The sequence below is a fragment of the Sus scrofa genome, chromosome 6, assembly GCF_054392235.1.
Source record: "Sus scrofa isolate SSC_HxYL_T2T_F1_AM1 chromosome 6, Sscrofa_HxYL_maternal_Yorkshire_Landrace_v2.0, whole genome shotgun sequence".
NCBI lineage: Eukaryota > Metazoa > Chordata > Mammalia > Artiodactyla > Suidae > Sus > Sus scrofa.
Genome location: NC_139388.1, coordinates 172544840 through 172562156, shown reverse-complemented (window position 1 = coordinate 172562156; position 17317 = coordinate 172544840). Strand labels below are relative to the sequence as shown.

At 40.5% G+C, this 17317-nt stretch overlaps 1 protein-coding gene across 2 annotated transcripts in view; it reads right to left on the bottom strand.

Moving 5' to 3' along the window:
- The window catches only part of LOC110261246 (olfactory receptor 2A12-like), a 76513-nt gene extending 59652 nt beyond the window's left edge, over window positions 1–16861 (bottom strand). The window contains exon 1 of one of the 2 annotated variants that reach the window (XM_084965415.1): window positions 16655–16861. The gene's annotated coding sequence lies outside the window, so the exon portion shown is untranslated. The remainder of the gene's footprint in view (window positions 1–16654) is intronic. The other variant, XM_084965414.1, reaches the window with a different exon arrangement.
- Window positions 16862–17317: the final 456 nt, after the last annotated feature.

The window sequence follows — 17317 nt, the reverse complement described above, 5'->3', positions numbered from 1 at the left end:
CCCAACTATATGCTGGTGTGGGCAGCGGTCAGGAACTGAAACTCCAGCTTTGGAGATCAGACTCAGAGAGCTGGGGCTGGCTACATAGGGACAAAACAGAATGGCTGCATGGAAATAGCCTGGAGGGACTGGAGTCTAGGGTGACCACATTTGAGGGTATAACCTGAGGAAACCCAGTTAGACTTGGAGGCTAGGCACCATTGTCTGGGGGTGCAAGATCTACCACTACAGCCTTGCAGGAAACCAACTGCTCCAGCTCCAGGAGCCACTTGGGTGCAGCTGCTGCCTAGCAACAGCTGGGGAGCAGCCCGTGCCCTTAAGGCTACAGAGAATGCAACGTGGGTCGGAATGACCCAGGAGTAGCACAAGCTCTAAGACTCTTGCCAGTGGCCAATCTGGAGACCACAAAAGCAGTGTATGTTCCCTGGCTGGTTAGGAGCCATGAGTGGCACAGTGGGTGGGCAGAGTGACTGTGGAAACAGTACAAACAGCCCCGAGAGTCACAAACTGCCAGGCAGATGGGTGGAGTGATTTTGGGAATAGAACAAGTTCTGTGATCCTTGCTGCAGACAGGCAGGAGACCACCAAAGTGGTATATTTGTGTGGCTGGCCAAAAGAGCCTTGAGAGGTGCACTGGTGTATGTTCTGCTCTGTGGCAGCTGTAGAGAGCACTCCTCCCATCTGCCCAGCAAGGAGAGGGACTTCAGGAATGGCTCACATGCTGCAGCTGCAGAAAGAGCCTTTTAGCAACAGTTAGGGATAAGTTCCCACCCTTGGGGCTACAGAGACTGCTCCCTAGAGTGGCCAAAGGGAGTGACTATGGAAGAGTACCTTCCCCTGCAGCTACAGAGAGCAGTCCCAAGAGCCTCCCTGGCAAGGGGATGGATTACAGTTGCTGACATTTCCACCTACAGGAAGTGGTCCTGAGAGCTACCTGGTAGTGGGAGGTATCACAGGAGCAAATGCTGCCCTTGCTGCTACAAAGTAATCCCCTGCCACCTCCCTCATGGACCCCATTCCTAGCAGCCACATGGCTTTAAGAGAGGTAGCATGACACCACTGCTCTTGTCACATGCTCGGGTGAGCTGCTATCATCCCTGAGAACTCTAGGGCTGGGCTCCAGATGCTGCATCTACATACCTGCTGTCAAGAGATGATAAACATAGAAAGTTAGACAATATGAGAGAACAAATAAATAACTTTCAGACAAAAAAATATGACAAAAAACACACAAAAACAACAAATGAAGAAGAGATAGGCAATCTATCTGGAAAAGAATTCAGGGTTTTGATAATAAAGATGACCCAAGATATCAGAAAAAGAATGGAGATACAGATGGAGAAATTACAAGAAATGTTTAATGAAGAACTAGAGGATTTAAAGGGTGAGCAAACTAAGATGAATAGCACAGTATCCAAAATGAAAAATACATTAGGAGGAATCAATAGCAGGATAACGGAAGCAGAAAAACAAATAAGTGAGGTGGAAAACAGTGGTGGAAATCACTGCTACAGAAAAAATAAAGAAAAAAGAATGGAAAGAACTGAGGAAAGTCTATGAGACATCTGGGACAACATTAAACATACCGACATTCACATCATAGGGGTTTCAGATGGAGAAGAGAGAACGAAAGGGCCAGAGAAAATACTCAAAGAGAATATAGCTAAAAATTTCCCTAATATGGGAAAGGAAACACTCAAGGTGAGGAATTAGAATCCCATACATGATAAACCCAAGGAGAAACACAGTGAAACACATAGTAATCAAACTGACAAAAATTACAAATAAAAAATATGAAAAGCCATAAGGGAAAAGCAACAAATAACAAACAAGGAAACCCCCATAAGGATAACAGCTGATCTCTCAGCAGAAACTCTGCAAGCTAGAATGGAGTGACAAGATATATTTGAGGTGATGAAAGGGAGAAACCTAGGACTAAGAATACTCTACCCAGCAAAGCTCTCATTTAGACTTGATGGAGAGATCAAAAGCTTTTCAGACAAGCAAAAGATAAGAGAATTCAGCACCTTCAAACCAGATCTACAGCAACGACTAAAGGAACTTCTCTAAGTAGAAAAGAAAAAGCCACAGTAAGAAACAAGAAAATTACAAATAAGAGAGCTCACTGGTAAAGGCATTATAAAAGGTAATATAAAAGTAGGAAATCATTCATTGACAGGTAGGATATCAAAGCCAGTAAGCATGGGAAGAGGAGAAGACAAATGCAGGACATTGAAAATGCATTTGAAATTAAGATACCAGCAACCAAAAACAACTCTGTACATATATAGTTGGTTATATCAAATCTAATGGGAACTACAAAAGACATGCACATAAAAAAGAAAAAGCAATCAAAACACAACACTAAAGAGAGTCAGCAAATCACAAAAGAAGACAACAAAAGAAGAAAGGAAGAAAAAAAAAAAAGACCCAAGACAGCAATCCAAAACAATTAAGAAAATGGCAATAAGTACATACTTATCCACAATTACATTGAATATAAATGGATAGAATGCTCCAAATGCAAGACACAGACTGGCTGAGTGAATACAAAAACAAGACCCAAATATATGCTGTTTAAGAGACCCACTTTAGGAGTTCCCATTGTGGCTCAGTGGTTAATGAATCTGAATAGGAACCATGAGGTTGTGGTTTTGATCCCTGGCCCTGCTCAGTGGGTTAAGGATCCAGCATTGCCGTGAACTGTGGTGTAGGTTGCAGACATGGCTCGGATCCCGTGTTGCTGTGGCTCTGGCGTAGGCCAGCAGCTGCAGCTCTGATTCGACACCTAGCCCACAAACCTCCACATGCCACGGGAGTAGCCGAAGTGGCAAAAAAAAAAAAAAAAAAAAAAAAGAGAGAGAGAGACCCACCTCAGACCTAAGGACACATACAGACTGAAAGTGAGGGGATGGAAGAAGGTATTTTATACAAATGGAAGTCAAAGGAGAGTGGGAGTAGCAATACTCATATCAGAAAAAATAGACTTTAACATTAAGAAGGTCATAAGAGACAGAGAAGTTTACTACATAATGATCAAAGGATCAATCCAAGAAGAAGAGGTAACATATGTAATTAAATATGCATCCAACATAAAACACCACATATATATAAGGCAACTGCTAACAGACATAAAAGGAGCAAGTCAACAGCAACACAGTAATAGTGGGGGACTATAAAACCCCACTTATATCAATAAACAGATCAGACAGAAAATCAACAAGGAAACACAGGCCTTAAATGGCACCCTAGATAGATACACTTAACTAATATTCATAGAACATTCCACCCCAAAGCAGCAGAATATATATTCTTCTCAACTGCACTTGGAACATTCTCCAGGACAGATCAAACCTTGGGCCACATATCAAGCCTTGGTAAATTTTTAAAAATTGAAATTATTTCAAGCATTTTCTCCAACTACAATGCTATGAGACTAGAAATAAACTACAGGAGAGGTCTAAGATGGCAGAGCAGCAGGATGTAAGGCTCACCTACTCCCATGAGTACACTGAAAATACAACTACATGTGGAATTATTTGTGCAGAAAATTTGTGAAAAACTGACAAAAGACATCAAGATTATGATAAAACAAGGAAACATTACCAAACCAGCTATGACATTAGAAAGAAGAAAGAAGAACAACTAGATAAAAAGAAACAAGAAGAAATGAGGTAGGACCTGCCATCCCAGGAGGGAGCTGGAGAGAGGAATAACTCCTGCACCCCAGGGAGTTCCCCTGCAAGCAACAAGATCAGCCAAAAACAGGAAGAAACCTAGACAAATGGTGTGAAGCAGTTAAAAAGGAGACATTCCTCCACAAACAGTCAATACTGTGTGCAACTGTAGGCGGGTGCCAGCAGGTGTTGGGAACCAAAATTTTGGCCTTAGAGATCAGACCCAAAGAGGGAGCAGGGGCTGGATACATATGGAAAAAACTGGGGTTGGCCATGTGGGAAAAGCCTGGAGGGACTAGAGTATAGGGTGACAACCATGGAGAGCATCTAAGTGGAGGCAACCTGGTCAGGCTTAGAGACTAGACACCATTGTCTGGAGGTGCTGGAAGGAAGGGGTGGGATCCACCACTACAGCCTTGCTCCCTGAGCCACTTTCTCAAGCTGCAGAACATTTCCTGCCTCAGCTAGAGGAACCACTTGGCAGTAGCATCTGCTTAGCCACAGCTGGGAAGCAGCCCTGCATGTAGGGTTACAGACTTCTTAGAGCAGGTGGAGCAACTGCCTGGGGGAATAACATGAGTTCCAAGTTCCTGCTGGGGGCGGGGGGGGCCTGTGCCAGTGGAGCCCAATCTGTGCCAGAGGTGCTTCCAGCAGTGGTGGTGGCACCCATCCCCCAAGAGATCAGGGAAAACATAGGTGTCTCAACTCTGTTCAGAGAATCTGCAGAGGCTCGTGCCAGCAGTGCCTGATCAGTGCCAGAAGAGCTGCTGGTAGTAGTGCCCATTCCTTAAGAGGGCTGCTTATGCCCACTCCCTGTGGATCAGGGAAAACACAGGCACCTTGGCTCTGCCCAGAGAATTTGCAGAGGCTCATGCCAGCGGCACACAGTCAGGGCCAGAAGAGCTGCTGGTGACACCACCCATTCCTGCAAGTGGGCTGCCTGTGCCTGCTCCCTGATGGAGCTGTGAACTGCCCCACAAGAGAAAAGCACAAGATATAGGGCCCCTGCCAGTGGCTCTGCAAAGGCTCACATCAGTGGCACTCATTCCGAACCAAGGGAGTTGGGGGAGGCCCATTAACTCACATTCTGATCTGCAGGGCTACAGAGAGCACTTCTACCAGCAGCAAGGCAGGGGGAGGGACCATCAGAAACACACTTCCTGCAGCTACAGAGAGAGCCTTTGAGCAACAATTAGGGAGAAGCCTCCTATCCCTGGAGCTTTAGAGAGAGATCCCCCTGGAGCTTTAGAGAGGGGCCAAGGAAGGGGAGTGATGGCAGAATAGTGGCACCTGCTCTTGTATTTATAGAGAGCAGTCCCTAGAGCCTTCCTGGCAAAGGGATAGGCAGCAAGAGAAACTGCTGACATTGCAAGCTATGAAAAATAGCCCTCAAAGCTACCTGCTAGCAGGAGGGCCTGTAAGAGACACTGATACCCCTGAAAGCTACAAAAGCAATCCTATAAATGGTGAAATACTGCCATCTGCCTCCTGGACACTATCCCTAACCATAGAAGACACCCAGCTACAGGAGAAATGTGACACCATCACTCCTAACATGTGCTCTGGGTACACGTAAATCACTACCACCTCTGAGAACTCTAGGACTGGGCATCTGCTTCAACATCTACATACCAACCGCCAATGGGACAATAAGCATAAAGGTAAGACACTACGAGATGATGAAGAAGCAGCTTTCAGAAAAAAAGAATAAGACAAAACCACAAAAAAAAAAACTGCTAAATGATGAGGAGATAGGCAGTTTACCTGAAAAAGAATTCAGAGTGATGATTGTAAGGATGATTCAAGATCTTGGAAAAAGAATGGAGACACAGATGGAGAACTTAAAAGAAATGTTTAACAAAGAGCTAGAGGATTTAAAGAGCAAGATAATAGTGCAATAGCTGAAATGAAAAATAACCTAGAAGGAACCAACAGCAGACTAACTGAGGCAGCAGAATAAATAAGTGAGGTGGAAGACAGAGCAGTGGAAATCACTGCTATAGAAAAGAATAAAGAAAAAAGAATGAGGAGTTCCCATCGTGGATCAGTGGTTAACGAATCTGACTAGGAACCGTGAGGTGCGCGTTTGATCCCTGGCCTTGCTCAGTGGATTAAGTATCTGGTGTTGCCGTGAGCTGTGGTGTAGGCTGCAGACATGGCTCGGATCCCACGTTGCTGTGGCTCTGGCGTAGGCCGGCGGCTACAGCTCTGATTAGACCCCTAGTCTGGGAACCTCCATATGCTGCAGGAGCAGCCCTAGAAAAGGCAAAAAGATTAAAAAACAAAAGAATGAAAACAAAAACTGAAGAGAATCTAAGAGACCTCTGGGACAACATTAAACATACCAACATTCTTATCATAGGGGTTCCAGAAAGAGAAGAGAGAGAGAAAGGGCCACATAAAATATTTGAAGAGATCATAACCAAAATTTTCCCAAATATGGGAAAGGAAACACTCAAGTGGAGGAAGAACAGAGAATTCCATTCAAAGTAAACCCAAGAAGAAATACAGCAAGACACATACTAAACAAACTGACAAAAATTAAGTTCAAAGAAAAAACAGCCTCAAGGGAAAGCAACAAATAACAAACAAGGGAACCCCATCAGGATAACAGCTGATCTTTCAGCAGAAATTCTACAAGCCAGAGGGGGTGTCAAAATATATTTAAGGTGAGGAAGAGGAGGAACCTAGAACCAAGATACTCTACCCAGCAAAGTTGTCATTTAGATTTGACGGAAATATGAAAAGCTTTTCAGACAAGCAAAAGCTAAAAGAATTCAGCACCTCCAAACCAGCTCTACATCAACTATTAAAAGAACGTCTATAAGCAGAAAAGGAGAAGCCACAATTATAAACAAGACGTTTACAAATGAAAAAACTCACTGGTAAAGGCAAAGATAATTTAAAAGTAGGAAATCACCCTGTGGCAAATAGGATATCTAAACTAGCAGGCATGAGAAGAGGAGAGGACAAATGCAGAACAGTGAAAATTCATTTGAAATTGAGACCAGCAAGCAGAAACAATTCTGTACACATATAAATGGATATATCAAGATATAATGGGAACCACAATTCAAATAACTATAATGGTCACACACACACACACACAAGAAAAATCAAGCTGAATATAACACTAAAGATGGTCAGCAAATCGCAAGAGAAGACAACAAAAAGAGGAAGGGAAGAAAAAAGACCCAAAATAACAATCCAAAAAAATTAAGTAAATGACAATAAGTACATACTTATTCACAATTACATTGAATGTAAACAGATTAAATACTCCAACTAAAAGACAAAGACTGGTTGAATGGTTTTAAAAACAGGACCCATATATATATACTGTCCACAGAAGACCCACTTGAGATCTAAGGACACATACAGACTTAAAGTGAAGGGATGGAAGGAAATATTACATGACAATGGAAGAAAAGAAAACAGAAATAGCAATACTCATATCAGACAGAATAGATTTTAAAATAAAGGTCACAAGAGCAAAGAAGGACATTGCATAATGATGAAAGGACCAATACAAGAAGAAGAAATAACAATTGTAAATATATATGCACCCAACATAGGAGCAGCACAATATATAAGGCAACTACTAACATCCATAAAAGGGGAAAATAACAGTAACACCATAATAGTGGGGGACTTTAACACCCCACTTACAGAAAGGGACAAATCATCCAGACAGAAAATCAAAAGGAAACACAGGTCTTAAATGATACACTAGATCAAATAGACTTAACTGATATTTATAGGACTTTTCACCCTAAAGCAGCAGAATATACTTTCTTCTCAAATGCACACAGGACATTCTCCAGGATAGATCACATATTGGGCCATGGATCAAGCCTTGGTAAATTAGAAAAAAAAATGAAATTATTTCAAGTGTTTTCTCTGACCACAGTGCTATGAGACTAAAAATCAACTACAAGAAAAAAAAAAAGCAAAAAACCCACAAACTCTTAGAAGCTAAATAATATGCTACTAAACAACCAATGGATCATTAAATAAATCAAAGAGGAAATTAAAAGGTACATACAGACAAATAACAATGAAGATACAACAATCCAAGACCTATGGGGCACTGCAAAAGCAGTTCTGAGAGGGAAGTTTATAGCAGTACAATCTTACCTCAGGAGCAAGAAAAAGCGCAAAAACTCAAACTTTACAACTTAAGTATATAGCAAAGGAAGAACAGACAAAGCCCAAAATTAGTAGAAGGAAAGAAATCATAAACATTAGAGAAACAAAGAAAATAATCAAGAAGATCGATGAAACCAAAAGTTTGTTATTTGAAAAGATCAACAAAATTGAAAAACCATTAGCCAGACTCATCAAGAAAAAAAGGGAGGGGGTTCATATCAATAAAATTAGAAATGAAAAAAGGAAAGTTACAACTGACACTGCAGAAATACAAAGGATCATGAGACTACTATGAGCAACTATATGCAAATAAAATAGACAATCTAGAAGAAATTTTCACAGAATTTTACAAAGGCACAACCTCCAAGGCTAAAAGAGGAAGAAACATAAAATATGAATAGACCAATCACAACTATACCAAAATTGAAAATGTGACTTCAAAATTTCCAACAAACAAAAGTCCAGGACCTTATGGTTTCACAGCTGAGTTCTACCAAACATTCAGAGAAGAGTTAATACCTATTCTTCTGAAACTCTTTCAAAAAATAGCGGAGGAAGGAACACTCTCAAGCTCATTCTATGAAGCCATCATTACACTGATACCAAAACCAGACAAAGATACCACAAAAAAAAGAAAATTACAGGCCCTGATGAACATAGATGCAAAAATCCTCAACAAAATATTAGCAAACTGCATGCAAATATACATTGAAAAGATTGTACACCATGATCAAGTAGGATTTATCCCAGGGATGCAAGGATTCTTCAATATCTGCAAATCTATCAATGTGATATGCCACATCAACAAACCGAAAAATAAAAACGATATGATCCTCTCAATAGAAACCATATGATCCTCTCAATAGATGCAGAAAACCATTCCTGATAACAACTCTCCAGAGAGTGGGCATAAAGGGGAACCCATCTCAATATAATAAAAGACATTTATGATAAACCCACAGCTAACATCATTCTCAATGGTGAAAAACAAAGCATTTTCAGTAAGACCAGGAATAAGACAAGGATATCATCTTCTACCAATGTTATTTGACATAGTTTTGGAAATCATAGCCATGTCAATCAAAGAAGGAAAAGAAATAAAAGGAATCCAAATTGGAAAAAAAGTAAAACTATCACTGTTTGCAGATGACATGATTCTACATCTAGAAAATCCTAAAGACACTACCAGAAAACTATTAGAGCTCATCAATGAATTTGGTAGCATCACAGAATAAAAAATTAATACACATAAATTAACTGCATTTATTATACTAACAATGAAAGAGCAGAAAGAGAAATTAGGGAAACCATCCCATTTACCATTGCATAAAAAAGAATAAAATACCTACAATAAACCTATCTAAAGAGACAAAAGACTTGTACTCTAAAAACTATAAGACACTGATGAAAGAAATCAAAGAAGACACAAATAGATGGGAAAATATACCATGCTGTTGGATTGGAAGAATCAACATAGTCAAAATGACAACACTACCTAAGGCAGTCTACAAATTCAATGCAATCTCTACCAAATTATCAAGGATGTTCTTCACAGAACTAGAACAAAATATTTTAAAATTTGTATGGAAACACAAAAGACCTCTAATAGCCAAAGCAATATTGAAAAGAAAAAAACAAAACTGGAGCAATCTGTCTCCCTGACTTTAGACTACTACAAAGCTACAGTCTCAAAACAGCATGGTAGTGACACAAAAACAGAAATACAGATCAATGGAACAGGATAGAAAGCTCAGAAATAAACCCAGACACCTATGGTCAATTAATCTATTACAAAGGAGTCAGGTACAAAAAGTGGAGAAAAGATAGTCTCTTCAACAAATGGTTCTGGGAAAACTGGACAAGTGCAGATAAGACAATGAAATTAGAACATTTCCTAACACCATACACAAAAATAAATTCAAAATTATTTAAAAACCTAAATGTAAGGCCAGATACTATAAAAATCCTGGAGGAAAACATAGGCAAAATGCTCTGTGACATAAATCACAGCAACATCTTGTTTGATCCACCTCCTAGAATGAAGCTAATAAAGACACAAATAAAGCAATGGGACCTAATTAAACTCAAAAGCTTCTGAGCAGCAAAGGAAACCATTAAGAAAATGAAAAGACAACCCACAGAGTAGGAGGCAATTTTTGCAAATAACTCAGCGGGCAAAGGTTTAATCTCCAAAATATACAAACAACTCATACAACTCACCATCAAAAAAAACAAACAACCCAATTGAAAAATGATCAGAAGACCTAAATAGACATTTCTCCAAAGAAGACATAGCACATGAAACAGACATAGCTAGTAGGTGCATAAAAAAATGCTCAACATTGCTAATTATTAGAGAAATGAAAATCAAAAATAACAATGAGGTACAGCCTCACACCAGTTAGAGTGGCCATCATTAACAAGACAACAAACAACAAATGCTGGAGAGGTTGTGGAGAAAAGGGAACCCTCCTTCACTGTTGATGGGGAATGTAAATTGGTGCAACCACTATGGAAAACAGTAAGGAAGTACCTCAGAAAATTAAATATAGAACTACCATATGACCCAGCAATCCCACTCCTAAGCATATATGCAGACAAACCTTTCATTGAAATAGATACATGCACCCACATGTTCATAGCAGTGCTATTCATAATAGCCAAGACATTGAAACAACCTAAATGCCCATCAACAGATGAATGGATTAGGAAGGTGTGGTACATATATACACAATGGAATACTACCTAGCCATAAAAAAGGACAAAACAATTCCATTTGCAGCAACATGGATGGAACTAGAGACTCTCATACTGAGTAAAGTAAGCCATAAAGAGAAAGACAGACACCATATGATATCACTTATATGTGGAGTCTAAAACATGGCACAAATGGTCTATCTACAAAACAGAAAATATCACAGACATGGAGGATAAACTTGTGTTTTCCTTAGTGGAGAGTGAGGGAGTGGAATGGATTGGGAGTCTGGGGTTAGTAGATGAAAACTGCTACATTTGGAGAAGATGGGCAATGGGATCCTGGTGTACAGCACAGGGAACTATATATCTAATCACCTGTGATGGAACATGATGGAGGATAATGTGAGAAAAAGGATGTGTGTGTGATATACACATATACATTATTGGGTTACTTTGCTGTACAGCAGAAATTGACAGAACATTGCAAATCAACTGTAATAATTTTTTTTTAAAAAAAGAAAAATAAACTGCAAGGGACAAAACAGGAAAAAACCCCACAAACTCCTGGAAGCTAAACAATATACTAATAAAGAACCAATGCATCATCAAAGAAATCAGAGGAAATAGAAAAAATACATAGAAAAAAAACGACGATGAAGATACAACAATCCAAAAGCTAAGGGAGTTTCTGAGAGGGAAGCAGTTCTGAGACGGAAGTTTATAGCAATACAATCTTATCTCAGGAACAAGAAAAAGCTCAAATAAACAACCTAACCTTACACCTAAAACATTTAGAAAAGACAAGACAGACAAAACTCAAAATTAGTAGAAGGAAAGAAATCATAAAGATCAGAGCAGAAATAAATGAAATAAAGAAAACAACAGAGAAGATAAATGAAACCAAAAGTTGGTTCTTTGAAAAGATCAACAAAATTGATAAACCTTTTGTCAGACTCATCAAGAAAAAAAGGGAGATGTTTCAAATCAATAATATGAGAAACAAAAAAGAAGTTACAACTAACACCACAGAAATACAAAGGATCATAAGAGACTACTATAAGCAACTATGTGCCAATAAAATGGACAGCCTAGAAGAAATGGACAGATTCTTACAAAGGTACAACCTACCAAGAAGAAATAAGAAATATGAATAGACCAATCATCACAAGTGCTGAAATTGAAAATATGATTTAAAATCTTCCAAAAAGCAAAAGTCCAGGATCTCCTGGCTTCACAGGCGAATGCTATCAAACATTCAGAGAAGAGTTAGCACCTATTCTTCTGAAAGTCTTCCCAAAAATCACAGAGGAAGGGAAACTCCCAACTTATTCTATGAGGTCACCATCACCCTGACACCAAAACCAAAGTTACCACATAAAAAAAGTTATAGGTCAATGTCACAGATGAACATAGAGGCAAAAATCCTCAACAAAATGTTAGCAAACAGAATCTAACTATATATTTAAAGGGTCACACACCATGATCAAGTGGGATTTACCTTCAATATCTGCAAATCAATTGGTATAATATACATCAACAAACTGAAGAATAAACCAAACTGAAGAATAAAAACCATAAGATTATCTCAATGGATGCAGAAAAAGCTTTTGACAAAGTTCAACACCCACTTATGATAAAAACTCTCCAGAAAGTGGGTATAGAGGGAATCTACCTCAACATAATAAAAGCCATATATGACAAAACCACAGCTAACATCATTCTCAATGGTGAAAAAACTGAAAACATTTCTGCTAAGATCAGAAAAAGACAAGGATGTCCACTTTCACCACTATTATTCAACATAATTTTGGAAGCCCCAACCAGGGCCATCAGAGAAGAAATAAAAAGAGTCCAAATGGAAGAGAAGAGGTAAAACTACCAATGTTGGCAGATGACATGATTCTGTACATAGAAAATCCTAAAGACACTACCAAAAAAGAGTTCATCAATGAATTTGGTAAAGTCACAGGATACAGAATTAACACACAGAGATCAAGTGCATATCTATATACTAACAATGAAAGATCAGAACGAGAAATTAGGGAAACCATCCCATTTACCACTGCATCAAAAAGAATAAAATACCTTGGAATAAACATTCCTAAAGAGGCAAATACCTATACTCTGAAAAGTGTAAGATGCTGGTAAAGAAAGCAAAACACAAATACAAACAGATGGAAAGTTATACCAGGCTCTTAGATTGGAAGAATCATTACTGTTAAAATGACTGCTGGAGTTCCCGTCATGGCGCAGTGGTTAGTGAGTCTGACTAGGAACCATGAGGTTGCGGGTTCGGTCCCTGCCCTTGCTCAGTGGGTTGACGATCCAGCATTGCCGTGAGCTGTGGTGTGGGTTGCAGACGTGGCTCGGATCCCGTGTTGCTATGGCTCTGGCGTAGGCCAGCGGCTACACCTCTGATTAGACCCCCTAGACTGGGAACCTCCATATGCCACAGAAGCAGCCCAAAGAAATAGCAAAAAGACAAAAAAATAAAAAATAAAATGACTATGCTACCCAAGGAAATCTACAGATTCAATGCAATCTCTAACAGATTACTAAGGACATTCTTCACAGAACTAGGACAAAATATTTTAAAAATTGTATGGAAACACAAAAGACCCCAAAGAGCAAAAGCAATATTGGAAAAGAAAAATGGAAATGGAGGAATCAGGTTCCCTGACTTCAGACTCTACTACAAAGCTACAGTCATCAAAACAATATGGTACTGGAGTTCCCACTGTGGCTCAGTGGTAACTAACCTGACTAATATCCATGAGGATGAAGGTTCAATCCCTGCCTTGCTCAGTGGGTTAAGTATCCAGCACTGCTGTGAGCTGTGCTGTAGTTTGCAGATATGGCTTGGATCCTGTGTTGCTATGGCTGTGGCATAGGCCAGCAGCTTCAGCTCCAATTTGACCCCTAGCCTAGGAACTTCCACATGCCACAAGTGCAGTCCTAAAAAGCAAAAAACACAAAAAACAGTATGGTTCTGGCAAAACCCCCAGAAATATAGATCAATGGAAGAGTATCGAAAGCCCAGAAATAAACCCAAGCACCTATGGTCAATTCATCTATGACAAAGGAGGCAAGAACATGCAGTGGAAGAAAGTCTCTTCAATAAGCGGTGCTGGAAGAACTGGACAGCTACATATAAAAGAATGAAATTAGAACATTCTCTAACACCATACACAAAAATAAACTCAGAAGGAATTAAAAGACTTAAATGTAAGGCCAGATACTATAGAAATTCTAAAGGAAAACATAGGCAGAATGCTTTTTGACATAAATCACAGAATTTGATCCACCTCCTAGAATAATGACAATAAAAACAAAATAAACCAGTTGGACCTAACTAAAATTCAAAAGCTCTTGCACAGCAAAGGAAACCATTTTAAAAATGAAAAGACAACACACAGAATGGGAGAAAAATATTTGTGAACAATGCAACAGAAGTGCCTAATCTTCAAAATATACAAAGAGCTCTTACAACTCAACAACAACAAAAAAATAAACAACCAATGAAAAATGGGCAGAAGATTTAAATAGACGTTTCTCCAAAGAATACATATGGCTGGTCTGTAGGCACATGATGTTCAACATCACTAATTATTAGAGAAAAGCAAATCAAAACTAAAATAAAAGACCACCTCAAACTGGTCAGATTGGCCATCATTAACAAGTATACAAATGACAAATTCTGGAGAGGGTATGGAAGAAAGGGAAATCTCCTTCACTGTTGGTGGGAATGTAAATTGGTACAACCACTAAGAAAAACAGTATGGAAGTTCCTCAGAAGACTAAATATAGAACTGTCATATGATCCAGCAATCCCACTCCTGAGCAATATCCAGACAAAACTTTCATTCAAAAAGATACACCCCTAAGTTCATTGCAGCACTTTTTACAATAGCCAAGACATGAAAACAACCTAAATGTCCATCAACAGATGAATGGATTGGAGTTCCCGCTGTGGCTCAGTGGAAAAAAATCCGACTAGTATCCATGAGGATATGGGTTCAATCCCTCGCCTTGCTCAGTGGGTTAAGGATCTGGCATTGCTGTGAGCTGTGGTGTAGGCCACAGACACTGCTTGAATGGCTATGGTGTAGGCCAGCAGCTACAGCTCTGATTCGACCCCTAGCCTGGGAACTTCCCTATGCCTCAGGTGTGGCCCTAAAAATCAAGCAAATAAATAAATAAAAGAGATGAATGGATTAAGAAGATGTGGTACATATATATAATGGAATAGTACTTGGCCATAAAAAAGAACAAAATAATGCCATTTGCAGCAACACGGATACAACTAGAGATTCTCATACTAAAGGAAGTAAATCAGAAAGACAAATGCCCTATATCACTTATATGTGGAATCTAGAATGTGGCAGAAATCAACCTAGCCACAAAACAGAAACAGACTCAGAGACATAGAGAAAAGACTTGTGGTTGCCAAGGGGGAAGAGGGAAGAAGCAGAAGCATGGGGAATTTGCGGTTGGTAGATGCAAACTATTACACTTAGGATGGATAAGCAATGAGGTCTTACTGTACGGCACGAGGAATCGCTTGTGGTAGAACACGATGGAAGATAGTATGAGAAAAAGAATGTGTATGTGTATACAAAATATAAGCATGACTGGGTCACGATGCCGTACAGCAGAAGTTGACGCAACACTGTAAACCATCTATACTTAAATAAATAAATAAAATTAGGAAATGCTAAATTTTGTCCTCCGTCCTATGCTCTCCAAACCCCTTGTCAATGATTTTACGATTTCATATAATATGAGGGTATAGTGAAAACAACAGTAGTAAGGTAATGACAATAATTAATATTTAAAGGAGTAAAAAACAAAGCATCACGTATGTGCCAGATACAAGCCAAGCGCCATTGTAACCAAGCAGGGCCCTGTGGGGCTCCTGGGCACAAAAGCCTTTCTGTGTGGGGCCCCCCTCCCCCGCTCCATGTCTTGTTTTTAGGAAACAAGCCTCATTCAGCCTCTATGACCTTCCCTGAGTTCCAGGGGGCAGGTTCAAACCGTTACCGATCAGGGAAGGGAGGAGTTGCAAAGACAAGTGAGGAACAGCGAAAATAGTGCAGGCTTGGGGCAGCATCCTGGTTCCCTCTCAGAGGATACACACAATGAGGTAGGCATCTTATACACCTAAAAGGTATGTTCCGTGTGCTTCCTTTAGCAATGAATACTTTAAAATTGAACATCTTGGGGCCCTTCCTTACGCTTCTTTCTCGTTTAATTGCACCCTAAACACAGTCACCTGTAAGCTAAAATCAGGCACCCTAGAGCACACACCGCCTGTGGGTTAAAGATTGTTAGCACATGACGCTTTTCGGGAAGCTTCCTAGTTTTTCTAATCTATGATCAATATGCCCCTTCCCAAAGCACTGTTATTCTAGACAATAACCCAGAGGACCACCACCAGGATCAGGCTGAAATCTCCTGATGCCAGGTTCGATGACTAAGATTCCCCTCAAGGAAGAAGAATGTGTTTGGGCCCCAATGCTGATTCTTATCTGAAACCCTGTTTTCTCCTTTTAGACCATAAAACTCCCTGCAATTCTTCCCCAATGGAGGGCACAGTCTTGAGCTTGCTGTGGCCTCTACTGCCTGGGGAAGCAATAAAAGCTATTTTTTTCTCCTTCACCCAAAACTCTGTCTCTGCGTTTCTATTTGGCAGCGGTGGACAGAGGTCAAGTTTCAGCAGCAGTGTGTGTGTGTGTGTGTGTGTGTGTGTGCGCGCGCGCGTGTGTTCTCATGAATACACTATCTCACGCACAAGGTCTAAACCACATTTCCAACTGCTTCAATTTATCCTGGGCTCTGGTCAAAAGTCAGCACTCCTCAGCGAGGTCTCCCCTGGACACTGGCTCTAGAACAGACGCCCTCTTGCTCCCTGTGCCTTCCTGGCTTGATTTTCTTCACACCATTGGTCTCATCGGACAAGCTGTTCATATTTGTTTGCTTGTTGATTGAGCTCTAAGGACAAGTCTTACTGTGGTTGCTTCCCTACTGTATCCCAGCCCTGAGCACAGAGCCCGAGACAGAGGAAACACTCAATAAACATCTGTTAAGTGAATAAATACACAAAAGAATGAATTACAGGCAAGTAAACTCACCGTGCTCCTTCCCCGACACCGCCTGCCTTGCTCTCACCCACCCCTCATCCTGGCGTCTTTTCCCGGCATGCAGCACACAGCCTGCGCATCCTCTCTGAGAGCTGCTCATCTCTGGGCTCCTGCATCTGCTCAGGGAACGTCCTATGGACTTAAGCTTTGCAAAGGCTCTCTGTGCTCCTCACTGCCGAGCCCTCACCTGAAAGCCTCAGAACTAACTCCTGATCGTGGCAAGGATAGCTACTAATGCATTTATCGAGCACAGGCAGTACACAGAGTGATTACATGGCTGTTGTTCCATTCTTTTGATAACCAGCAGGGATGCGCCATTATCTTACGAGTGTTCTAGATTCTGCAACCCATGTGAAGTCACTCAGCCAGTAAAAGTGAGTCAGGTCTAACTCATTCCATGGGTAATTAACCACTTCGCATCCAATGCCCCCAAATCACCCGCACCAGGCAACACAGGCAGGTTACTTTTCTGAAGCATAATGCTTCTCCACGGACACAGGACACCTGCCGAATTACACACACGCTCTCCAGGCTGGCGTTTCTATTTGCCACCTTTCACCATTCGCAGCTCCTCTCTCTCCCTTTAAGTGACTTCAGGCCCCTCCACTGGGCAACGGACCTCCCCCAAACACAGCACCTGCTCTCCATCACTGG